The sequence below is a fragment of the Engystomops pustulosus genome, chromosome 4, assembly GCF_040894005.1.
Source record: "Engystomops pustulosus chromosome 4, aEngPut4.maternal, whole genome shotgun sequence".
In the NCBI taxonomy this organism is placed as follows: Eukaryota; Metazoa; Chordata; class Amphibia; order Anura; family Leptodactylidae; genus Engystomops; species Engystomops pustulosus.
In genome coordinates this window covers 86,279,230-86,305,850 of record NC_092414.1, presented here as the reverse complement: position 1 = coordinate 86,305,850, position 26,621 = coordinate 86,279,230, and the positions used below count along the sequence as shown (strand labels likewise).

At 38.8% G+C, this 26,621-nt stretch overlaps 1 long non-coding RNA gene across 3 annotated transcripts in view; it reads right to left on the bottom strand.

The window, feature by feature from the left end:
- Nucleotides 1–26,621, bottom strand: part of LOC140126755 (uncharacterized) — a 55,380-nt gene that overhangs the window by 24,743 nt on the left and 4,016 nt on the right. The window contains exon 2 of one of the 3 annotated variants that reach the window (XR_011854893.1): nucleotides 10,714–10,837. The exons of the other annotated variants lie outside the window; for them this stretch is intronic. This is a non-coding gene — a long non-coding RNA (uncharacterized lncRNA). The remainder of the gene's footprint in view (nucleotides 1–10,713; nucleotides 10,838–26,621) is intronic. 3 annotated transcript variants of the gene reach the window in all.

Below are 26,621 nucleotides of genomic sequence, written 5' to 3'. Positions count from 1 at the left end.
TGCTCCATAGGTCAGCGGTGACTGCCGCGCATCATGCCCTAAACCCGCCCCCCTCATGAGTACGCCGGACTGCTTTGAGAGCGGTTCGGCGTATGCAGTGTACAGCGCAGCAGTCTTTGCTAGCATTATTAGACGTTTCCGATAACGCTAGCAGTCTAACATTGCTGCATCTGTTTTAACACCAGGAGCTGCTTACTTTTTTTGCCGTTTTTGGGGGCAACAGGTCCTCTTTAATAAAAGCAGATAAAACATCTTTAGTTGAGGGTCCACTGACCCCTCCTTCAAGGGAGGAATACGGTCAGGATAGCCTGAATTAGATCTTTCAGGCTTTTGTGCTTGAAAATCACTCTCGGCAGCTTTTGATCTACAGCTGCCTTTCAGAATCAGTTCTTTGGGAAAATCTGGGTAGGCAGCATCTATTTCAGGGTGCGTTCACACGTTGCAGTTAAAACTGCATCGCAATTAGTTTTGAGGTGGTTTTAGGTGCAGTTTTGTCAATTTCACAGGTGAAAGACATAAACTGAATGGGTGAATTTGATTTTGAAGGAGAAAACTGTTCCACAAATGTCATTCACCTGTTGATTTGATGTCTTTCACTTTTTATACCACCTAAATACCAACCCAAAACTAATTGCGATGCAGTTTTAACTGCAAGATGTGAACGCACCCTCACTCTTACATGTTCGACCAGATAATGCTGGTAAATTTCAGTCTTATAAAACTTGTCCATTATTTTTCCTATTCTGTGTATCTGACCTCTGCTACGTTTACTTGACAATCTCCTTTCCTTGTGCTATATGTACTATAATTTACTCAGGGGACTATATAAAGGATGTGTAATTGTGCTTGGTAAATTCCAGATATATACTTGACCTGCCTCTTCAGTCAATAAATGAGAACAGGACCCCCATTCTTGTGAACTTTGCTTGTGATCTTAGGAGTGCCAAAAGTTGTACCTCTATCGGATTTGGTACATCCTCTTTTCGATCTGTGGGCACCAAATGCAAAATAACCTTGTTCTAATGCTTTTTTTATATTCCATAATGCTGGTTAAAAGGTGATCAAGTCATACATGGAACATTATGCTAAGGGACCAGAAAATACAAAAAAAATCCTGCTGAACTATTTTGTTTCAAACACATATTTTTTACTGTATAAATACTATGTAACTACCTATAAAATCACATGAATGCATAACACTCATTCAGCTGGGTTCATAGGGTCATATTCAGTGTAACACAGGGCTATAAAACTAATATTTGATACTTGTGGGTAACAAAGTTGGAGAATCAACTTCTGTTACCTTAGTATGTAAAGTGATAGGAGCACAGCTTTTATCCAGCATTCCATCTGAATAGCAATTGCACAGTTCCATTTACATTAGGGTCAACATCTATTTCATAACATGAATTTACACTGCCTGAATTTAAGACCTCACAGCAGAGGGCAGATCAACAACTTTCCTGGAATTGTATATGTTCAGTGTTTATGCCTGAATATCTGAAAGGCATGCCTGTTAAATTAAAACCGTGTTAACACAATCATTTGGCTGAACCCACCTGGTCTGTGACAGCTGGATACACATCACCCTCCCAAGCTGCACCATTCACTTCACAGGGATCATTTAAGGTCACAAGAGTGAACAGAGTCTCGTGAATTCTATACCTGCTATGCAGCTAATGCTTGGCTACACTGCTATAGCCTGAAGGAGGTGTTTATGAAGATCCATTAGGTGATAATAACAATTCATTACAAGGCATTTATCTGCTATTAAAAATTCCCTATGTCTATAAACTATTTTGTAATAAAACTATAAAATGTAGTACTGTGCCAATTCTCTATAATATTGCATTGTATTTTTTCTTTCTGTTTTACACTGAGATTTTTAGTGTGAACAGTAGTTTATGTTTGCTAGCTGCACTGATTAGCACCTCACCCATTACTCTGCAGATCTGCTTTGGTTTATAAACAGGTAAAACGCTAAGAGTGACAGAACTCTGCTCCAATCTTTCCTGGGACCCAGACACTGGCTTCACATAAATTACACACACATTCAGTTTAGTGCTTGTTATAAACTTAGATTTGTAGTGTGCTCCTTGTTTCTAGGTGCTGTTTCCTCTGATCCCTGTATTATGACCTTTTGCCTGTTTTCAGACTGTTGTTCTGCCTTGCAATTCTGTATGGTGTAAGTGTCTCTTTGTTGTGACCTGGCTCTGGAGACTACTCTTCTGTGTTTAATTTGTCTTGTCTTCGTCTCTGTGTTTTGCACTATGGGGCAGGAATGGAATCTCAACCAGTTGTCACTTACAATTGAGGGCTACATGAGACATTCAGGTAGGGACAGCTGGGAAATGGATTTAGCCTCAGGGCCCACTGTCTTTGTCTGTGTCACTTGTCTGTTCCATGACCCTGTGTTGCATAGGGTTTATACAATAGTTTAGTGGAATTCATGTTTTTAATTATCAATACAAAGTCTGTACTTATTAAATAAAACAGATTGTGACTAAATGTAATATTTGGTGTATATTTAATAGCAAATCAGTCTCTACAGTACATCACCACCATCACATCATGCCTTTGGTACTATTGTTGACCTGCGGGGGATTTAACACACTTGATGTAATCCCTGCCTTTCCTGCCACATAGGATATATCAATGACACATGACAACCCCCTTTGCATGGAATTAGTGTAAGGGGGCTCTGCACCCAAATGACTATATCAAGGCTTGCATGCCAGTTTTCTGGTAAACTTTGGTAAATCCCCCCTTAATGTTCACTTAATAAAAACTCAAAACCAGAATGTATGTTCGATATATTCTGTTTTGTATGGATACATTATTATAATATAATGAAATTATATGAAACATGAAAACAGAAGCAAAAAGTTAAGTATTGTTGCAAATTTACTACATCAAGTACATGGGATTTGCCTATTTTAAAGAGAAATTCATATTCACAACTTGATCTGTTGATGAAGGTTTTACCCTGCTAGAAATCTGTCAACGTATCAGCCACTCCACCCACCAGGGATGTTATTTCTCTGGTATTCTGACTCTGGTTTGATTTGACTGCATCTGACAATGTTCACAATTTGGCTATACAGGCAGTATAAGTTGAATTTGTATGTAAGTCGAAACTGTATACTTTTGTAGATCCAGACCAAAATTATTTTCGCTCCAGTGACAATTGGAGTTTCAAAATTATTTTGTTGTATTGGGACCAAGGATTATTAATAAAGCTTCATTACAGACACTTTACAGCTGATTGTCAAGGATCGAGGTTGTGGATCCTCTGGACCACTGCGGACGATGACACAAGCCACAACCTGGGACCGGAGTCTAAGTGATACCCGGTTTTCACCAGAGCCCGCCGCAAAGCCGGTTGGTCTTGCTGCGGCGTGGTACCACCAGGAGCAAAGTCAAAAGCAGAACCAGGGTTACAACGGGAAATCACATAAACAGCACACGGCATAAACAAAGCTTTCTCCAAGGCAAAGGGCACAAAGATCCGGCAGGGATCACAGGAAGAGGCAGGAATAAATAGTTTACCTGAAATGGCCAGCGCCAATTAGCGGTGCGCTAGCCCTTTAAATCTGCAGAAGTTGGTGCGCGCGCGCCCTAGGAGCCGGGGATGCGCGCGCACGGCCAAGGATGGAGGAGCAGCGGCAGCCGGAACTGAAGAGGCCAGGACTGGAGCCGGGACTCGTAAGTTGCGCTTGCGGCGTGCAGGCGGGGAGCGAGAGGCACGGGTGACCCCGCGATACGCGATATGGATCGCGGGACCACCCAAGTGATGGGTGTTTTCATATATTTGAAAAGGTCACATGGAGTAGCTGTTCCCCAAGGGTGGGGGGGGGCTGCTCCTTTCCCTCCCTTTTGGCAACTGCCTAGTCACACAGCAGATGCTAATGAAAGGTACAATATAACATATCTTTTTTTCTGTAAAACCAATTTTTTATACAAAAACACTTTGGCAGTGTATGTACTATGCTCTGTGGGGACTGGGGGAGTGCTAAAAATGGGTCTCTTGGTGACAGGTTCCCTTTAAATACGGTGCACAGACAGAATATATTTGGTGCCTGGCAGTACTATACATGCACCAGTGATAATAAATGAGGCAGAAGTTTCAGATTGTAGCTGTGCACGTCAGAATCGGGTCGTTAAGTCATATTAAATTTTCTCCAATGTCTTTTGATCTAATTTCGGGTAGCAGTTTAGCTGTTCTGATGAGAGACTTGTTTGAATAAATTAGGGAATTGTTGAACTAACATTTCTGTAACTTCTCATATGTTGTTAAAGGTAAAAGCTGCATAACATTAGAGCAGCAAAATTACATATTATACTTCAGCAGTTATTACATACATACATTAACTGACAGCATGTGACCAACTCTGCTATGTGTGAAATGTATGTATTAATGTCCGTGTGTATGTAATGAATATGTGCCGTCAACTACGTGATCAATGTGTTAAAGAGTGTGGTTAAAGTATATTTACCATCAAAATCAAACATGAAAAACCAAGGGCACTTACTCATAGATCCAGGCACTATGACTATGGTAATCCTCCTATATTTGTTATGAATGGCCCCCTTCCTTCTAAAGGCATCTTTTAAAAATGTGTTTATGAGCCAGAAGGCTGTAGCTTCACAGGCTGTTACACTATCTCATCCTCCCGCTGCTCCCTCAGCACTGCTGTATTGTCTGTGCTAAGGAAGCAGGGGAGAATGGTGAGACATTCAGGGCCGGTTCTAGACAAAGTGGGGCCCTGGGCAAAACTAAAAGTGGGGCCCCAAAATAAAACTATTTTATGACCAGTCACAGTCAGTAAGAGGCTCCCTTTAGTATGGTAAAACAATCTGTAATATGGGAGAATTTTATAGGAGATAGATAGATGATTGGGAGATTGATGGGCAGCACGGTGGCTCAGTGGTTAGCACTACAGCCTTGCAACGCTGGTCAACATCTGCAAAGAGTTTGTATGTTCTCTCTGTGTTTGCTCCGGTTTCCTCCCACACTGCAAAAAAATCACTGGTAGGTTGAATAGATTGTGAGCCCCATGGGGTTAGGGACTGATAAGGCAAGCTCTGTGCAGCGCTGCAGTATCTGTGTGCGCTATATAAATAAAGGAATTATTAATTATAATTATGACATAAGATAAATATGAAAGATGATAGAGATTTCTATTTCTAGACAGTAGATAGATGAGAGATAAACACAGTAGAAGAGAAATAGATTGAAAAATAGATAGAGAAAAAGCGTGATATATAAATGGTCAGATTATAGGAGATAGATAACTAGACAGATAGATATATAGACAGGAGATAGATGATAAGCATCGGGAATTCAACAAAGGGGTATTAACCCTTCCACCGCCCCGCCATTTCTGGATATTTTGTCGAGTTATTGACCAGGGCAATTTTTACAATTTTGAGGTTTAAAAATAAAATAATGCTGTAATTACAGCAAAAAGAATTAAAGTAAAGCCAACAAACCACATAATTTCTGAAAGGAGACACTTGCCCCATTTTCAAAATTGCATTAAAGAGTTTATAGACATTGAATCAAAATTGCATGAAGGCTCCAAAGTGAAACATTTTATAAAAAATACTTAAAATTTGAACTTTGATGGCAAAAAATGTGCTCCAAACAGAAATTATTTCCCTTTACATCTCCTAAGTGTAACAGATGTAAAGTTCACAAATGTCCCATATTGACATGTTCACAAAAATAAATCCACTTAATATCACTAAAACTTTAATAACTAAATATCTGCTTTTCAGCTACAAAATTTAAGACAGTCACAACCTGCAAAATATATCAATAAAACAGAACAAAAAGTAAAGGCGCCATAAAACCTATAGAATTTTGAAAGCAGACAACCAGGCGATGCATTTGGCAATTAACATTCAAAATTTCCTCTAAAATATGTACAAATCCAGATACTTATATAAAGAAAATATACTTTCCTAAAACAGTAAGATGTGAGGAGATCATACAGGGAACGTTAAGTCAAACTGTGTGAGCGTCACACAGAGCTATTATTGTATGTTCCCTTACATAATGGTAACCCAAATAAATAACTATATATCAATAGCTAATGAGATAATAAAATTTAGATGTGCACCATTGTATTAGCCACACAATAACAGAACCCTCCGCGGTTCATAAGAATTTAAGTGAGAACGTTATAACATTGGTGTAAATAATGGAGGATGGTGTGAAATAAAAACTATATTCCAGAACATGTGTGTGTTTTTGGTGTTAGATATAACTTTATGGACATGTTCTGGGTCACAGTGTTAATATGTAGTGACATTAGGCGAAGAGGATCGAATGTTCATCAGTCAATTTTTGCAAAAAAACCCCAAAACTATCAGAAAATAAAAGGCAATAAGAGAGTAATTGTGTTCTTAAGTAGTTCTGCATAGAGAAGGGTTAAAAACAATATTAGCTGATATCATCCCTTCTCAGAATGTAACATATAAAGTGAATATTTCCATTATCTGTGAGGTGCAGCAGCTCCTGTGTGCAGCAAATTCTCCCTGTAGCTGCTGGCTAAGAATCTGGAGGGGGGGAGTACACTACAGGGGGCTGTATCTCTGGATCTGTGACACATAGAACCTCACTTCTTTTTTTCCTATGAAAGAAGAGATTCTCCTCTTTTATATAAATCTAAATCTGTGTTTCTATGTGTCAGGAGATATTAACTGTTAAACTGCCTTTGGGAGATACATACAAATATCACCTGATATTCTCACTTTAAACCTGAATATCTCTGGATCCATGGCACCTAGAAACAAAATTCAAGATTCATTTGAAAGAAGATTTTGATTTTAGAAGGAAGACTTTAATTTTAGAAGGAAGACGTTGATTTTAGAAGGAAGGAGCCCATGGTTAACAAATATAAGAAGATCACAGTCATGATGCCTGGATCTATGAGTGAGTGTCCCTGGTTTATCATGATGGATTTTAATGGTAGATTTCCTTTAATGTGTGTATGAGTGACTTCTTGCATGTGATGAATGTGTCGGTGAATGCCCTCATCTATGTGATGAATGTGTGAATAAATCATTTCATGTGGTCAGTGTGTCAGAGGATGCCTCCATGTAAACATTACATTAACCACAGTTTACAAACCTTTTTGTGACTCAAGAGCCACACATCATAATGAGATATTTATTAAGTGTATCACATTTTCTAGCAACACCAAATAAATATTTAATAAGAAATGTAAGAAATGATAACATTCAAAATGGCATGGTTTGGCATGTAGAATATGAATGGAATATTGTCAAGTGCCAGTGGATATGTTAAGTGCTTCAGACTTCTCTTGTGACCCACAGAACTGAGACTCCGGAACTGCTGAGGACCACTGCACTAAAGAAACGTATCAGTCATTTTGCCCTGTATCTCAATTTGCAGTAGTTAAAGGATATTTACCACCAGGATCTAGGATGGTAAACCAAGTACACTTACATGCGGTGTGTAGCCTGCTCTTCTTTTAGCATTTTATGCCCTGGTTATACAAAAGAAAAGGCTTTTAAAATTATCCAAATGAGCCTGAGGGGCTCCAGGCTCCATAGATGTGAATGAAGTTGTAGCCCCTCCAGCTCATTTGTATAATTTTTAAAGCCTATGTTTCTTAAAAACAAAGGCATAGAGAGCTTAAAGATGAGCAGATGATGCCAGAGGAGGAATACACCAATATCTCAGTATGCTTAGTTTACAATCCTTAATCCTGGTAGTAGATTTTCACCCCTTTAATGAATGGTCATTTTTTTATTTATTTATTTATTTTAAAAGGACATTGTTAAGGTACCTGACCAAAAACAAAAAAAGAATTCTAGCTAATATTAAGGATTAGTGATTGTATTTTCAGGGATTGTTAATTAGATAATATTATTCAATATTATGCTACAACAAGCTGATTCCACATTTGGGGAAGATTTTTCTTTTTAAGCAATGATTTGCAAGTTAAAACATTAGACATATGGAGAAAGTTTTCCCCTCACAATCCCAAATACACAGAATTTTCCCTACAATTACAGTACCACAATTTCTAGGAGTACTTTTGTGTTTGCCTAAAAGTTCAAACATGTTCTTGGAATTTCCACTAACACTTCAACTAGCACTCCCATTTTCTTGGAAACAACCTATTGGTGTAATTGTAAGAGTGTGGCCATACAGTGTGTGTCAGTACTTAGCAATGCCTCATATTACATTATTTTCTCTCATCACTGCAAGCTTTTAGTCATGTACTTAAGATTCACTGAACAAAGAAAACAATCCTACTTCCCATCAGTTTAGTATATTACCCTTTCTTCTTCATGCAGCAGGTAAAAAAAAAGTATTAAACAAATCACTAATTTTCTAGTTAAATATATTTCTAAAGGTGCTACTGACATGAAGTTGTCATCAGATGTCAATGAGAATTGTCACAATGAAAAAGCATTGAACACACTTACTAGGGGAGATTTATCAGTGGTGTCTATGAGCCATCTGTCTCCAATCAAGTGCTTCCCCTGAATATAATATGCTTCAATATTAAGATGAAAAAAATTATATTATTAATGTGTTTGATGAAGACTATAAGCTGACCACTAACAATATGCAGTCCTTTAGAAATATTTTGATTATCACAATAAAGAAATGTTTTAACAGTCAAACTAACAAGTTGCCTACTGTTTATCATAAAGCCCATGTACATATTCCCTCTCTATGTGCAAAAATTGAAATCTACAGGCGGTCCCCTACTTAAGAACACCTGACTTACATACGACCCCTAGTTACAAACGGACCTCTGGATGTTGCTAATTTACTGTACTTTAGTCCTAGACTACAATAAACAGATATAACAGTTATCACAGGTGTCTACAATGAGGCTTTATTGTTAATAATGTATCTCGGGGACTGCCTGTATAGCCCTTCTGCAGTGGCTTCCCCTGCCAATATCAGATATTTGCCACAAGTGCCAAGAGCATGACCACATTCTGAAAGGAGTAACCTCTAATGAGGAAACCAAGGTAACTTTAGATAGGTAGCCTAGTCTTAAAGGACATCTACCATCAGACTGACTAATCATAAATTCCTATTACTCACCTGCTTGTGTTGACAATCTGTGCTGGGAGATCATCTTCTATTTCTACAATATGTGGCCATTCCTGGATATAAGAAGTTTTTAAAACATGTAAATGAGCCAGAGGTATTCCTGGCTACATCACCGGAGCACCGGTTGGCTCTGCCGGCTATCAATTTATTCAAGTCTCAACTCTGTTTAGACTAAGATGAACAGAGTGTGGGGGTGTATAAATTAATAGCCCATAGCTTATTTACATATTTGTAAAAACTTCTATTTTTACGATATGCAGCCAATCCTGGATATAAGAAGATGAGCTCCCCCCAGCACAGATTGTCAACACGAGCAGGTCAGTACAGGCGGTCCCCTACTTAAGAACACCCGACTTACAGACGACCCGACCGACCCCTCTGCCCACTGTGACCTCTGGTGAAGTTCTCTGGATGTTTTACTTTAGTCCCAGACTGTAAGGTGTCTGTAATGAAGTATTATTGATAATCTTTGTCTAAATACAGCAAAAAATTTTGAAACTACAACTGTCACTGGGGCAAAAAAAGTTTTGTCTGGATCTACAATTATAAAATATACATTTTTGATGTACAGACTAATTCATAAGAACAAACCTATGGAACCTATCTTGTACATAACCCGTGGACTGCCTGTAATAGGAATCCACCCTCAGTCAGTCTGATGGTAAGTGTCCTTTAAAATGTTTTCTTTTTCGTTTTAATTGAAGCCAGTTCAAAGTACAGCATTTAGTTTAATTTTTTTTTTATTGTGACTTGGGTTTACCCAAGACATTGATTTATTATATATGGAGTTGTCTCATGACAGATAATCAAGGTTTTGTATTTCTGAAGGTGTATTAGATGTTTTTAGTATCACATATTTATAACAATTAACTTAAATAAGTTGATAAGTCTCTTGTATTATCATAGGAATGAGGACATAAAATATTAAATTGCAGTTTCAGTCTTGGCATGTATGTGATATTACAACTAGAAGGTCATCATAATGTAACTTCCCGCTGGATGACATATTTTGTTATGCTCTTTTGTTAAGATTTGAGGAGATGCCACATATTGTACATCGCCACAATAGGGAAAGCACTGTGTAGTTATTTTAATGCTGACTTGAGTACAAAAAAAATTAAGCTGAACAGGGGACAATCAGTGGTCATGGACACATTCATGCCTCCTTTTCTCTGAGCTATTTTGTTAAAAGTGATAACTCTCTGGGGCTTTGATAATGGCATCTGTAGTGAACTTACTTCAAAACATTTTAGAACACTTTTGAAAGAATATTATAGTCTGATTGAAAACTCAGATTATCGCCTTGAAGACTAGGCCTGAAAAGGCTCTAATGACCAGGGCATTTTTATTAAATGTTTTAATGTTTTGGTTTAAGGGCCACTTTTTTTGGGGGGGGGGGGGATAAAGTTCAAAAAATTGGGGGAAAAAATACTTTATTTTGAAATGTATTGCATGTATTTTTTAAATGTTCAACCTAACTCAAAATGACTATCATAAAATAATTCCCTAATTTGTGATGTTTTTTTTTATAGTGTAGTGGGGAATTTTTTTATTTTATTGGGAAATATTCATGTACATTTCTATATAGGCGGTCCACTACTTACAGACAGGCTTCTCTGGCCACTGTGACCTCTGGTGAAGATGTCTGTGTTCCTTTCTTCAGTCCCAGGCAATGCAATGGTCAGCTGTAAGGTGTCTGCAATTACGTTTTAATGATAATCCTTGTTCCTATGACAGCAAAAAATGTTGAAAATCCAATTGTCTCTGTACCTCTAGACAAATTCTTTTTTGGTCCCAATTATAAAATATGTAATTCCGACTTACATACAAATTCAACTAAAGAGCAAACCTACGGAGCATATCTTGTATGTAACCCAGGCACTGCCTGTATATTTATTAATATTTTACACGTGTGTTTTTTACTTTATATGTCCCCATCACTTCATTAAAGACCCCTGAGGGACATTTTTACAGTTTATTTATTTTTTCCCACACAATCGGAACAAACCCAGGATCTGAAATAGTCAAAAGACAGTGGGAGGTCAGGATTGAGTTAAGTCCTCATACACACAAACTTTTTTACCTCCAGCAATACGCGGTTTTTATTTGAGGCTTTTCCATGTATTGCTATGGGCTCATGTATAAAGATGAGGATTCCTAAGTACCGCATCTGAAAAATCTCATAGCAGGACCTTTTCTTGCCCATGTTTGCGGCTCTGCCCTCCCATAAAAGTCTATGGGCATTTGAAAAACATGGATGACACACAGTGTGTCATCTATGTGCCGTCTGTATTTGCATATTAGTTGCTAGATCCCACAGAATTTGATACTACAAGTGGTTGGGACAAGTTGGTGACATGATTTACCAGCCTCTTATTCTATTAACAGATCTGCAAAACCGGATTGGATACAGAGGACATACGGCCCCTTTTTGCGGCCATATGGCTCAGACAAAAGGTCTCATGCATAACATGTCTTGTATATGCACAGAGATGCATGATACTCTATGTCATACAATTGCATATGTCTCCACTACATAATCAATGTATATAGGTCTGCAAATAGAGGCCTCAAGCCTTGTCGAAAGATTCATGTTCATTTTGGGATTTTAAATAAAATGATCGCTCATGAGAAAACAGTTACACTTCTGCTGTTCATTGCCAATGGACCTAAAAATCAATGATATGTCATCAGTTTGCAAGCCTCACATTATGATTAAAATCTAAAGCTTATCTAATGGTCATTAGAATGAATAGAGAGTGGATTCAGAATTTCCACTAAGACTATAATAATAATAATACATTAAAACATAGCAAATAGGGAACGTCAAAGGGTTTAAAGCTCCTTTTCTTTTTATTAGCGATAATTACAAAGAACGGAAGCAAAAATCAATACTCCTGCTAAGTTCCAAGTATTAGAATCCAGTACAAAAAGTTCTATTTATGTTTTCCTTTAAAGATTTACACAATATTGACCTAGCTAATTCTGTTTCGCATTAGGATAAGTATATTGCCAAACACACGTCTGTTAACTGTTTATAAGATAAAATCTGATGATACAAAAGAAGGGAAAGGACAATGGATAAACTTGTGAACAGAATATATCCTTGTTCCTATTACAGTAAAAAATGTTGTAAATCCAATAAGCCTAGTTTTTCAGCACAAAATTTGTGCTCAAAAACCCTAATTCGACTCATACTTGAGTCAACTAAAAAAATAAAGTCAAAACTCACCTTTCTGACGTCACCGTAGGTCCTCTTCTGTCTCCGATGCTCCGGTGCCACCTCGGGTCCTTCGGATCCTCTTCGGGTTCTTCCGCTCCTCTTCAGGAAGTTCCGCTCCTCTTCGGGTCCCCCCGCGACGAGGAGCCAAAGATGAGCAGAAGAATCCAAAGAGACGGCACCAGAGTATCGGAGACAGAAGAGAACCTACGGGGGATGTCGGAAAGGTGAGTACAGGCTGTATGCTACAGGGGCTGGGCAGGCTGTATGCTACAGGGGCTGGGCAGGCTGTATGCTACAGGGGCTGGGCAGGCTGTATGCTACAGGGGCTGGGCAGGCTGTATGCTACAGGGGCTGGGCAGGCTGTATGCTACAGGGGCTGTGACCAATGGATTTCCCACCCTCGGCTTATACTCGAGTCAATAAGTTTTCCCAGTTTTTTGTATTGAAATTAGGGGTCTCGACTTATACTCTGGTCAGCTTATACTCGAGTATATACGGTACATACGACACAGTTTATTGTCCTAAACTAATGCCGAAAGTAAAGATAAAGTAGTTACTGATTTGGTGTTATTATATTTGTAATTAGAGCATTGGACACCCAACACAGTGAGCCTCTCTTATCTATAATACTCAAATTTGCTGTAGTAAAGTATTTTATAATATGGGGAATAACAAAAGTGCAATTTCTGTCATATTTTTATGGGGACCCACATTCCTGTAATTTCTGATGGCCCTAGTGGGTGCCTGTAGGAACTGTATATTTTTCTTATCTTACATAAGGATTATACTTAGTTAATAATCAATATTGATATACGCTATCATCTATGCACAACACATTAAAAGAAACATACCAGAAAAAAGGTTAGCAGATTTACTAATTACAGAATTCAGGTGTAATCTGTGCCAAAAATCTTCATCTTAAATGCTGAGAATCACATTTGTCAAAGATTGAAGATAGTTTTAGACACTTTTAGCATTAGAATCTGCTCATAGGGGAATAATTGTCGTGCGCCGCTGTATGATATCCCCGCCACTGCCCTTTCGCAGCCCGATACATCAAGAAGCTGCATCACTGCACTGCAATGTGCTGAAATAGACGCTACAGCCGAGCTGCAGCAAGTGCACAGGCCTGGGAACAGTAACCGAGCCCTCCGCTTGGCCAGCCGTGCCCCCTCCTTCACGCCCCAATGGCGTGAAGGTGCCGGATTGGGATAAATAATCACAAATGCTAGCAATAACCTAGCATTTGCAATTATTTCAGGGCTTCTACGCCACTGACGTGGCACAAAGGCCCTGATACATATGCCCCATAATCTCTGTAAAAAGGACCATTGTTTTGCTAAAAAAGGGATATCTGCCAAAAAGTATGCTAATGCACGAATTAGCATACAAGAATTTTTGGGTAGTTTTCTGCCATAATCTAAGCCAACTAATTGGAGGTGTTAAGTAAGGTGAGGCAATTGTATACTACAACATATTTATTATCCTTCACCTGACGCTTTGATAAATCTGTTGCAGCCGATGACTATGCCCCTTTGCGTTATGCCTATTACCTAAGCAGCTGCATTTCAAAAGTCCTTTTTATGGTATGTAAGAAAATAATGTCTTTTTTCAGAGTTTTATTTTTGTTTGTTTGAATGGAAACAAATATGGTATATTTCTGCATCATTATACATATACACTCACCGGCCACTTTATTAGGTACACCTGTCCAACTGCTCGTTAACACTTAATTTCTAATCAGCCAATCACATGGCGGCAACTCAGTGCATTTAGGCATGTAGACATGGTCAAGACAATCTCCTGCAGTTCAAACCGAGCATCAGTATGGGGAAGAAAGGGGATTTGAGTGCCTTTGAACGTGGCATGGTTGTTGGTGCCAGAAGGGCTGGTCTGAGTATTTCAGAAACTGCTGATCTACTGGGATTTTCATGCACAACCATCTCTAGGGTTTACAGAGAATGGTCCGAAAAAGAAAAAACATCCAGTGAGCGGCAGTTCTGTGGGCGGAAATGCCTTGTTGATGCCAGAGGAGAATGGGCAGACTGGTTCGAGCTGATAGAAAGGCAACAGTGACTCAAATCGCCACCCGTTACAACCAAGGTAGGCAGAAGAGCATCTCTGAACGCGCAGTATGTCGAACTTTGAGGCAGATGGGCTACAGCAGCAGAAGACCACACCGGGTGCCACTCCTTTCAGCTAAGAACAGGAAACTGAGGCTACAATTTGCACAAGCTCATCGAAATTGGACAGTAGAAGATTGGAAAAACGTTGCCTGGTCTGATGAGTCTCGATTTCTGCTGTGACATTCGGATGGTAGGGTCAGAATTTGGCGTCAACAACATGAAAGCATGGATCCATCCTGCCTTGTATCAACGGTTCAGGCTGGTGGTGGTGGTGTCATGGTGAGAGGAATATTTTCTTGGCACTCTTTGGGCCCCTTGGTACCAACTGAGCATTGTTGCAACGCCACAGCCTACCTGAGTATTGTTGCTGACCATGTCCATCCCTTTATGACCACAATGTACCCAACATCTGATGGCTACTTTCAGCAGGATAATGCGCCATGTCATAAAGCTGGAATCATCTCAGACTGGTTTCTTGAACATGACAATGAGTTCACTGTACTCAAATGGCCTCCACAGTCACCAGATCTCAATCCAATAGAGCATCTTTGGGATGTGGTGGAACGGGAGATTCGCATCATGGATGTGCAGCCCACAAATCTGCGGCAACTGTGTGAAGCCATCATGTCAATATGGACCAAAATCTCTGAGGAATGCTTCCAGCACCTTGTTGAATCTATGCCACGAAGAATTGAGGCAGTTCTGAAGGCAAAAGGGGGTCCAACCCGTTACTAGCATGGTGTACCTAATAAAGTGGCCGGTGAGTGTATATGGGACGTTATAATTTTTTCCTCAGTGGGAAATGGGTGTTTACTGTTCTCAATACTTTAACAATTGATTAAAAAAAAATTGTTGGTAATTATCTTAGAGATTTTTGTTTTTCTGTTATGGGAAAAACACAGTCTTTCAGCATGGACCTTGCTTCCTTGTTTTCATTTTGGCTTCTTGATAATAGACGTCTGACTCTGATACCTCCTACTGAGATTTATCCCTTCTAAATTTCTTCCCAGAACTGATTAATGCAGCATGGATTTCACAGAGTCTACTGTTCTGGGGTTGCTAATGATAGCGGCTTAATGAGGCCAAATCCTTCAGTAAAAGAATACGCCTGAGCCTATCTTTTCCTAGAAGTATAAAAGGCCTAAGTATTCATGGGAAATTGTGGAATTTTAATGCACTTTTATATGAAGTTGTCATTGAGGCAGTGCAGCTCTGATTTATATGGAGATCTTATAAACATCAACAGAGTAGATTATATATAGTATAATGAAGGATAAAGGAGGAAACCAATTCTGTATGTACAAATCTTTCTCTTTACAAGGTACTGGTAGCAGTACAAAAGGGCAGTAGCAGAAAAGTCAAGCATCCTGAAATGACAAAAAAAAAAATTGTGCGAACCAGAGAAGCCAAGAGCATACTCCTTTAAAACATATAATTCTTCAGAGCCATTCTGTTAATAAATTAATTGCTTACTGTACATAGACGGCAGAGAAAACCATTGCTCCTTCATTTTGGAACATACTGCACAGGTCAGAAAAGACGTCAGTCTTTGATAGTTGTCATGGTCTTTTTCCACAGCCGAAAATAAGGCACATTGTTACGTTATAATACATATGAATTACCAGTATCCAGGGGAGTAGTTAGGGTTGTAAAAGATCCTGGGCACAGGCCCATATGCACCACATTCTCAGTAGTGTCCACTCCCGTACATACAGTACATAGCCCCCCCTCACATGTGATAGCGCCAATAACAACTATACTTATATACAGCTTCAGACTCCAAAATATTACTTCCATTGACTGCAGGTGACAGCGTCTCCTCTTCCAGCCAAGCGTCATCCCTGTGGAATTTACCAGAATATGCTTAAAGGGAACCGGGCTCCAGATTACCCCATTAAACTGCAAGCCCCCTCAGATAGGGTATGAAATGTCTTACCTATAAAGAAATTCTCCTCCTAAGCTGAGAAAAGTCATATTTGCCTTAGGTAAGGCAAGTTTAGACAATGCAGATGGAGTGTCACTTCAGATGCCCCTATTTTTGGTTCTACAGATCCTGAAAACATGCTTTTTGGTGTCATATCAAAGATAAGAATCTATTCTTTTATATTATCTCAGGCTTGAGGTTCTGTGATATGCTTTAGGGTGCAAGTAGTTTAATGGGATAAATCTGGTGACAGAGTCCCTTAAATACTGCCTCATGTAATATATAACGCCAAGAGGACATGTGTAAATGCAATAAGACTTAATATACAAGCTATGCAACTGCCAAATAGAAAGGCCTTTAATGATTACATGGAGCTGACAATTATCCAGCCTCAATATAGGAGTAGAAGTGTTTCCAGGAAATTAACGCCTTCATATTTCTATAAAAATCCTAGCAAGACATATGCTATAGTACATATAATGAAAGCAATGCTTGCTTAAAATTTGAGCTGTTCTTATCATGCCAGAAATATGTTTTCTTAATCCATTAAGTCTTAACAATAAGTAAAGACATACGGTGAACTACACAAAGTTCCCTGGAATCTTTACATAGGGTTTTCACAGAAATTCTAAAAGCTTTTCTCTGAATTTGACCAAGTTGTCAAGAGCCTTTTTTTTCTATTAACTTGAAATGAATATTTTATTTGGTCTTCTGATTATCGTTCCAATGATAATTATAATACTTTTGCCCAAAGCCGTTTTATTTTAAAGATTCACTTTACTTACAATACTTTACATCTACAAATTTTAATGGAAAATAGATAGTTTTTTGCAATTGTATTTTAAGACTAATCCGCAAAAAACTCTAAATTAACAGCATGCTAGGTTTCGTACCTCCTATCTGTACCCTGCGAATAAACAAATACAGTACCCCCATACTCCTTTGCATCACCTCTTTCTGGATATTCATCTTAATGAAGAATCTTTGTGGCACTTGGTCATAATTAGTGATGAGCAAACCCAATGAAGAGAAAATGGCTCTAACAAAGTAGCCACTGGCATTTAAACTCCAGCGATGTGTGGGTGCCGCCATTTTGGAAAAGATTGTCGCTGCCTGTGGCGTTAGTGCCACATTGATTCCGCTGGAGGTTCTACCAGTGGCATTTAAAGGAAACCTACCACTTGGAAATTGTCATTATGACCCACACTAACCTGCACATGGAGCTGAGCTGATGCAGGCACATATCTTGGTTAAACATATAATCCATCCATTTCATTATAAATATAGATTGTTATCTTTGCTAATAACCCACTCGGCACTTCTCTGTATTCACACAGCGCTTGGGCATTAGCATAGTAGAGCAGGCATGAAGAGTGCTGTCCCTGCCTCCCCCCACCCTCCCTTCTTCGCTCTTGAGAGCCGGTGACATTACAAAGCCCTCAGGAGCATTAGGGCATGCGCATCGCCGGCTCACATGGCAGCTGTGCGTACTATCGTGAGGCAGTTTATCGCGAGACTTCTGTGAGGAGACCGCTGAAGTTTTGCGGCCGTCTCGCAGGGTGACTGCGCGTACTTTCTACGAAGTCTCGTGCTATCAGGATATCCTGGCTCTATATAAAGATCCGCCATCAGTCTTTAAAAAAAAAAATGTATTCTCACCTTCGTCTTCCTCTCCCAAGCTCCGCGGCTCCATCTTCTCGTTCTGGCTCGGGCCACGCACACTATGAGACGGACATTTCATTAATGAAGTGCGGCTTTTTTCAATAGCTTTTCCCAGTTTTTTTTAGGAGCCTTGGTTTATGCTTGAGTATTTACTGTATGAGGGGGGAGTTCAGCTGCTTAGCCCATGGGGCTGGGGGGGAGGCTCGGATATCCTGCACACATCACTGTTAGGCCTCTTGCACACTAGCGTTGCGTTTCACGTCAGGGTGCAATGCGTGAAAAACTGACGTTTTTGCTGCGTTTTTGTTTCATTTTTGTTCGCGTTTTTTTGCGTTTTCGGTGCGTTTTTCACGCGCGTTTTTTTAAGTCAATGGGACTTTTTCAAAGGGACCAAGGTTCGGGAATAAAATGTTTTATTTAATTGAAAAATAATGTCTTCTGATAAGTTGCAAACATCTGCGATCTATTCTTCACTGTTCCGCGCGCGTATATTATCTCCCGACAAGTTAGCAGATGTGAAGAACAGTGAAGAATAGAATAAAAACAGTGAACACAGTGAACACAGCGACCACAGGATCATTTAAGATAAAAACACAGTGCAGAACACAGTGCAGAATAGATTACAGATGTTCGGCACATCTGCTTACTTGTCGGGAGATACGCGCGGAGCGGTGCGAACAAAATAGCATGTGAAGAACAATATATATGTGTGTAAAGAACACATTGCAGATGTTTCCATACATCTGCAATGTCTTCTTCACACATATATATTGTTCTTCACATGCTATTTCCTGTTTTGGAGGTCACCGCCGGTTATAGCCGATTTTATTTTTTGATAGATCAGGCATTTTGGGACGCGGTGATACCTAATGTGTTTTAACTGTTTATTATATTTTATATCAGTTCTAGGGAAAGGGGGGTGATTTGAACTTTTAATATTTTATAAATTTTTTTACACTTTTTAAACTTTTTTTCTTCTTTTTTTTTCACTGTTTCTTAGACCAGGGTACAGTAACCCTAGCTCAGTGATGGCGAACCTTTTAGTAACATTGTGTTAACGGCATTTTGTAAACATAAATGTTAATTTGCCTAATTACAGTGATGTAATTAGGCAAATCTCCTCTCCTCAAAAGTTGTATTGTGTTTTAAAACGCACTGCCACATGTGAACCCCAAACAGAACCTGTATTTGTTGCAAAAGGCAATATGTTTTATTCTTTAGTACTTTTTTCTTAGTTTCTTATTCATGACAACACTCCAAACAAAGGCAGTATGGTGTATGGTTTGACGCACACCCAATGTACTCCTGCTAAAGTAGCCACCAGCTTTGAAATGGCGTATAATGAAACAGTGGGAGTTGCTCATGCTCTTTGGTAGATCAAATAATCTTTCTGATCTACTGGCGGTCTGTCTTGACTGTTCAATTTTCAGGTATACATTTCCTCACATTAAAGGGGATGGCCACTTTCAGTAAAAAGTATGTATTTGTGTAATGAAAAGTTATACAACTTTCCATTATACTTTCTGTATCATGGTTTTCTACAACTCTGCTTGCTGTACCTCTATAGAAAGCTTCTCTATTTACTTCCAGTACATAGAATCTGTCCATGGTGATGTGATGGACATGGAGGTGTATGAGCCGTTATTATCACAGAGTAATAGGAGTTGTGTGATAATAACGGCTCATGCGCATGTGTGTCTATCACATCACCATGGACAGATTATATCCAACTAGAAGTAAATTTAGAACCTTTCTATAGAAGTAAAGCAAGCAGAGATCTAGAAAACGGTGAGGAACTGATACAGAAAGTATATTGGAAAATTATATAACTTTTCCTTACAGAAATAATATAAATTATTTGTGTCTTTAAGTCGGTTCTCCATTACCAGATCAGGTTAGAAAGGCTTACTTTTCTCAGTCCAATAATGCAACCCCTCTACAGGGGTGTCAGAGTTTTGTCTAACATTTGACTATCTTTTACCAAGATGTACACTATCCAAAAGTAGGCTCTTACCGCCTTCTTAAAGGACAGTAAGCACTGCTATTCCTGCTGTGGGAAGACTTGTGTCTACCTATTCCATATTTCTATGCTTTTTTTAAAACAAGTTTTGCACAAATGTGACTTATTTTTTACCTGGGAGCGTTGCAATAATACAATTAATCCTAGAATATAAGAAAAAAACACAACAAAACACTAAATAAAGTGATAATGCTATTGGTTTGGCAAGAATGAATGTGTTTCTGGACAGTGGATAATGAAAGCTGTTTTTTCCATGGCTGCAATGCCTGCAAAATGTGGAAGCAACATATACATTTCCACTGTTGGTTTTTAATAACGTTTGTGCTTCATACAGAAATGTCCATTTCCCTATGACAGTGATGGTGAACCTTTTAGAGTTCCCAACCTACAACAAAAATCCACTTATTTACTGTGCAGTACCAGCATGGAATTTAAAGCAGTAACTTACTGCTACCTGTTCTTCCACATCTTTCAATCGTATCGCCCCCCTGAGGCCACCAATACAGTTGAAAGAAGGAGGGCAAATACAGACTCCCATTGTAGCTTCTCTCCAGGGTCTCTCTGTACAGGAAGAATGGTGGGTCCAGCAGGAGGCCCTCCAAAGATAATGCAGTTCTGTCAAAACCTTCTCACTTTTCCCACAGTTCCAAACAGTTGATGATTTGTCGCTTTAAAATAGTGCTGAGAGCCGCTTCTCTTAAGTTTCCTGGGACTGCAGGAAGATTTGGTGTTTGGTAAACTCTGTCCTGGGGCGATGGCCCGAGTGCCAGCAGAAAAGGTTCTGAGTGCCACCTCTGCCACCCGTGCCATAGGTTCGCCACCACTGCCCTATGACAATTGGTGGCAATGTTTTTATGTATGCACTCATGTATGATATCAACTTACAATTGGAAACCCACCAGGACAATGGTTATTACTGTAGATTTTGTGTACAGCCTTATGGAAAGTAAAAAATAATGAACCTATGTAAACTACCGGAAAAGGATCTTGTGATTCTATATATAAAGCCATAGAGAAACCTTTAGTCCTTGAAAAAAATGATAGATTATTCACAGGAAGTGGGGAGAGGAGCCTCCTGGAAATCAACAGAGCCAAATTCATAACAAGCTGCATATTGTGTATTATTCACACTTCAAAGTGTGTCAATGGCCATTGTAGAAATATAAAATAAGACAGTCACATGATAAGTAGAAAAAAGTGGAGAAACGTGAAGCTGATGGGCCTCAGTACAAAGTATGGTTTATAGTATTAGTCTTCTCATATAGGAAAGGGACACCTTATGTACCCACTAAGTCTTTTGGGCCCGCTTGCGACCACATTTATATCAGCATGATATACCATTTATATCATGTTATAGATGATACGTGCTTTCATGTCTCTTAAGAATGTTTCTTTTGGTCTCTGAAACTGTAAAGAATAAGATGATGATGTTAAAATAAATGTGACATATTTTAGAGTCAAAGCCCATATACAGTTCACCAATGGTTACCAAAGCATGTAAAGAGACTGTATTGATGGGGCCTTTGTAGTCCAATACCAAAAAAGGTTTTAGAGCCTTTAAGTACGCAGTATTAAAGGAAATCTAACAAAAAAAAAAATCAAGCAGGTACACTGACTCATAGATTCAGGCACTGTGACTTTGGTAATCTTCTTATATTTGGTATCTATGGCCTATCTTTCTAAAATCAATGTTTAAAATTATGCTATTGAGCAAGAATGGGGGAAGGAGGGTTACCAGAGCCCCTCCGTGCTACAGCTTTACAAGGTGTTACACTGTGCAGGTCAACATCTCCCTTTGCCCCTGCTCCCTCAGCATTCCCCTATCCCTCTGCCTCCTTGTGACATCACAGGGTGCAACAAGATCCTTAGAAAATGGTGGCTTTTCTGAAGTTTGTGTTCGTGTCCAAGGACCCAAACCTACAATGTTTGGCATGGACTACAATATTGCAGTTCGGGTCCACTCATTTCTACTCTATAAGTATTTGGCTCACTACATGAGTTAATCAAATGTTTTTGCTATTAAAGTTAAGAAGTAGTAAGATGTCTTTCAAAGCTTCCTTCGTGCCCTGCTACAGAAACATCACATAATCTATAAAGCACAATATGGCCAAAGGCTGCACACAAATGCAAAAGGTTTGGCAAGGCAGAGGCAGCGCTGGATAACATAGCTGCACAGAAAGAATACAAGATGTGCGCCTTCCAGTCAGGTGTGGGCTAGCACCATAGGTATATGAATGTATATTGTTCCATTCCCATGTTTTTTCTTGGTCCTTCTGAATGTATAAGGCTGCTAGGATTGCACCACCCCAGTACCCTCTAAGGAAGCAGATGGCAAAATGTGCATCAGGGTGCTGTCATGATGGTCCTTTGTTTGTGACATGCATCCGGGAAGTAATAGTAATAACTTTTGTGATGCTCTGCTGCTTTCTTTTTGTATATAAAAGAATTATTAACTATATTCCTCCCCCTTTCTTTGTCTATGGGTTTTTTAGATTTGTACATAATCTGTACTACTCATCATCTAGCTCGATTTGATATATGTGAACCTCAGTCTCATATTTGGGCTGACTACATATAGTGGCTAAGATTCAATGGGTATAATGTATCTGGTGATAAATCATGTGACCCTAGCACAATACTTGTCCCTCTCTTAGCTCAATGATACTGATGACCTGTTTACTGACCCCGACTACATACAAACCCATTCGTTTTCACAACCTACTTCATCACGAATTACTGTGGAATAGGCACCAAATCAGTAATGTTCCTCCCATGTCAGAACAGCAAACATTCACACATGTGTATTTTTCTATCCCACAAAACAAATTGCCCAGATTAATTACTGAAGGGTTGGGAGATAGGTGGTGATCTTACTTTAGTCCCAGAATCCTGGTCAGTTTTTTAGATGACACTGAAAAAGGAAATAAAACCATTAGGGCCATAAGGCTTTACCATATCCAAATTATTTGTCCACTGGGCCTCTTTGCTTAGAATTATTTGGTCACAGTTGCCACGTGGGGGTAGGGGGTTACTAGCTCTATACCTAGGAAGCTAATGTTTCTAAAACCTCAATCTCACATATGCTTGGAAATTGGGGTACCTATTTTATTGTTGATGTCACCAGGGTGATCTTGGATCCTGCAGCGGATCAGGTACATCAGAATAGGTACTGGTACATTTTATAAGCTATAAAAAGTTGTCGCTTGGTTCGTCGCTCCCCGTGATGTCACCAGGGAGTGGCGATCTGTTGCTATCACATCCTAGGGTCATACGAAGACGAGGCTGTCTCGTTTTAACACATTCATTACAATGTGTGATTTGCACATTGTAATAAATGAAGTGTAAAATCCCCATACATGCTGTAGTATGGCAGTGTATGGTTGGAACAGACAACCTAGTGTTAAAGTACCCTAGAGGGTCCGAAAAAATAGTAAGTAAGTAAAAAAAAAAAAAAAAAATTCAAATCACCCTCTTTCCCTACAACTGTTAGAAATATAAATAAACAGCACAATATAAATACTGTACTATAAATATCTTTGGTATCGCTGTGTCCAGGCATTTAACCCCATCAGAGAAAATAGTGTCCAAAGTCAAAAATGCTACTTTTTTGTCATTTTGAAAAATGTAACAAAAAAATTCAATAAACAGTGATCAAAAGGCCATACAGTCCTCAAAACAGTAACATTAAAAATGACATCTAAATTCCCCAAAATTACACCACATACAGCTTCATACACTGAAGTATGAAAAGTTATTAATGCCAGAAGATGGCAAAATGATTTTTTTTTTTTGTACAGGAGGTTTTAATTTTTGTAAATGTATGAAAACATTATAAAACCAATATAAATGTGGTATCCCAGTGACCGCACCGACACAAAAAATAAAGTACATATGTCATTTGAGGCACTCATTGAAAACTGTAAAAACCAAGCCCACAAGAAAACAGTGCAAATGCATTTTTTCAACAATTTCACTGCATTTGGAATTTTTTCCCATTTCCCAGTATACATCATGGAATATTAAATGCCGTCACTATGAGGTGTAATTTGTTATGCAGAAAACAAGCCCTTACAAAGCTGTTTACATTATGGGTTTTTGTAGGTGGGGAGAGAAAAATGAACCATGTGCGCGACCGTGTATGTGCCTGAACAGGAAGTGGTCGCGCACATGGTGCGCCGAGCGTGGACCATGGTGCAGGGAAGCTACTTCGGATATAAAGATTAATAAAGTATTCAAATGCCTTAAAACCGTTTAAAAACATAACGAAGATAAGCGCCGGCACCAGCTCACCCTGAGCTGGTGCACGGCATTTGCTGCTTAGAAGCCCTATCCGAAGTGGTAGGTTTCCTTTAAGACTGTTCTTATGTTTCATTATACCCTCTTTTGTAAGTATATACTACATTGTATCCTACTGAGAAGCATACTCCAGTGAAACTCCTCCACTGATATGCTACTGCGATGTGCAGGGTGTCTCCATATCTGGACAGTTATACCTACAATTTATGCTCAGCTGAGGCTGGGACTGGAGCGCACACAGTGGCATCCGTCTCCCGTAGGCTTTTAAAGCCTCGGCTGGCAGAAGAGAGTAGGATGAAAAGGAGCAGTCTACCACATAGACTACTTCTGTTTCCTGAAGGATGTGATGTATACAAAATGATCTGTACACACTGAACATGTCACAAAAATGTGAATGCCAACTCACGAACACTGGCATAAATATTGTCAAAATAGAATGTAATAAAAAACAAAATTGTGTGCAGACCAGTATATTATGCAGTCTAGCATTTTAATCTCTTGACAGTCATTCTAATCATCCCTTGAAGGAAGATTCAGTGCATTAAGAATTCAAGAATTATATTTTTCGTTCACTTGTACATAGCCATATGTTACAGCCAAATACACAAAGCCTTGAGAACAACTAGAGCCTTTGTCCTTGAGGAGATTAGATCCTTTATGCTTTAATTTCCAAGCTCTTTTTTAATCCTTTTTAATTTTCTTCAATATAAAGGCAATATGTATAATGTATTTTATTAGTGATGAAATGTAATTAATCAATTTATTTACAATAATAACAACAGTATATTGATGCAAGCTTTTTTTAGTGGAGCAAACATACCGTATTAGGAAAAAACTGTTTTAACAAGTTTTCGTCACTGTGAACAAGATATCATTTTACCAAATAAAAATTTAAAGCAAATGTGAAGCAAGAATTAAACTTCAGGTCTTCTTATACCAAGGAAAAGTGAAATTACTGTATTTTTATAAAGCTGAATGAAACAAAGACTTCTAAAAGTAGCGGAAATGTAGCACTCTAGAATAAAGTACCCAGTTTTTTTTTACCTGGGGCTCTTTCAAATTGGCTTCTCACGTCCATGGTTCAGTAATTTCCACGGATGCCTCAAAAAGCCATTGTTTTCAATGGGTGCATTCATATTGGCTTGTATTTTCACTAATACGTTGTCTGTGGAAAAACTTATGAAAAATGTAAAATTTTTTCACTGATGCGGATCATGGAAGGCAATAGAAGTCTATGGGACTGCATAAAAAACAGATTTAACATCCGTTTTTTTTTCACTGATGAGGCTGAAAAACCAGGTGTGATGTTAAGAAGGCAATTTTAAAACCTTCAGTTTTTTGGCTGACCCAGAGACAAAACTGATGCATCACAGAGACAAAATGGAAGAAAAAAAAACGGAGACATAACGCAATGGATGCACAACTGAAGCTGAGCACCAAAGTGTAAGAGCCCTAATACAGAGTGGTGTACTGCCAATTATTGCTTTCTATATAATAGGATTGATCAAGTATGTGGTGTGCAACAACTCCATTACTGGTTCCCTTGGATGTTTTTTGACGTGTGTGTATTTATATATACATTCCAGATGACCCTTCCAAATATCCACATCCAGTTAATCCATTTCACAGATTTATATTTTTACCCACACATTTTTTTTCATTTCATGTTTGTACTGTGGTGTTCAAAGTGGGATTCAAATAGGGTTATGAGACATCATTGTTATGTGAGAAAAGTCTCTGAACATTCCAACAGGGAACAATCTAGCTCTTCCATGACTTAACAGAACACGTTCTTTCCTGGAACAAAACCTCCTACTAGACTGTACTCTTCCATTGCTATTTAGTGACACAAAGTATAGATAAAAATACATGGTAAATATTTTGGTTAGCTATTTAGTCTGCACTTGAATGTAGTAACTTGAATTGTACATGAATTTTCTTTATAGAGAGATATGGGGAGATTTATCATCAAGTTTCTGAGGTAAAGCTGTTCTAGTTGCTCATGGAAACCAATCAGAGCTTAGCTTTAACTTCATAAACAGCTGTGGTGAAATGAAAGCTGAGCTTTGATTGGTTGCCATGGGAAACTAGAATAGTTCTGCTCTAAGAGACGTATGATAAATCTTCCCCATAATGCTTTATAAAGAAAACATGCAAGTAATATACACAATCCTGAAAGTCTTGTGCTCTGTTAAAATGTCTGTTCTAGTAAACGTCTTAGAATTATGTATTGTGCCGTTCTTTTGTTGTATTTACTCAGG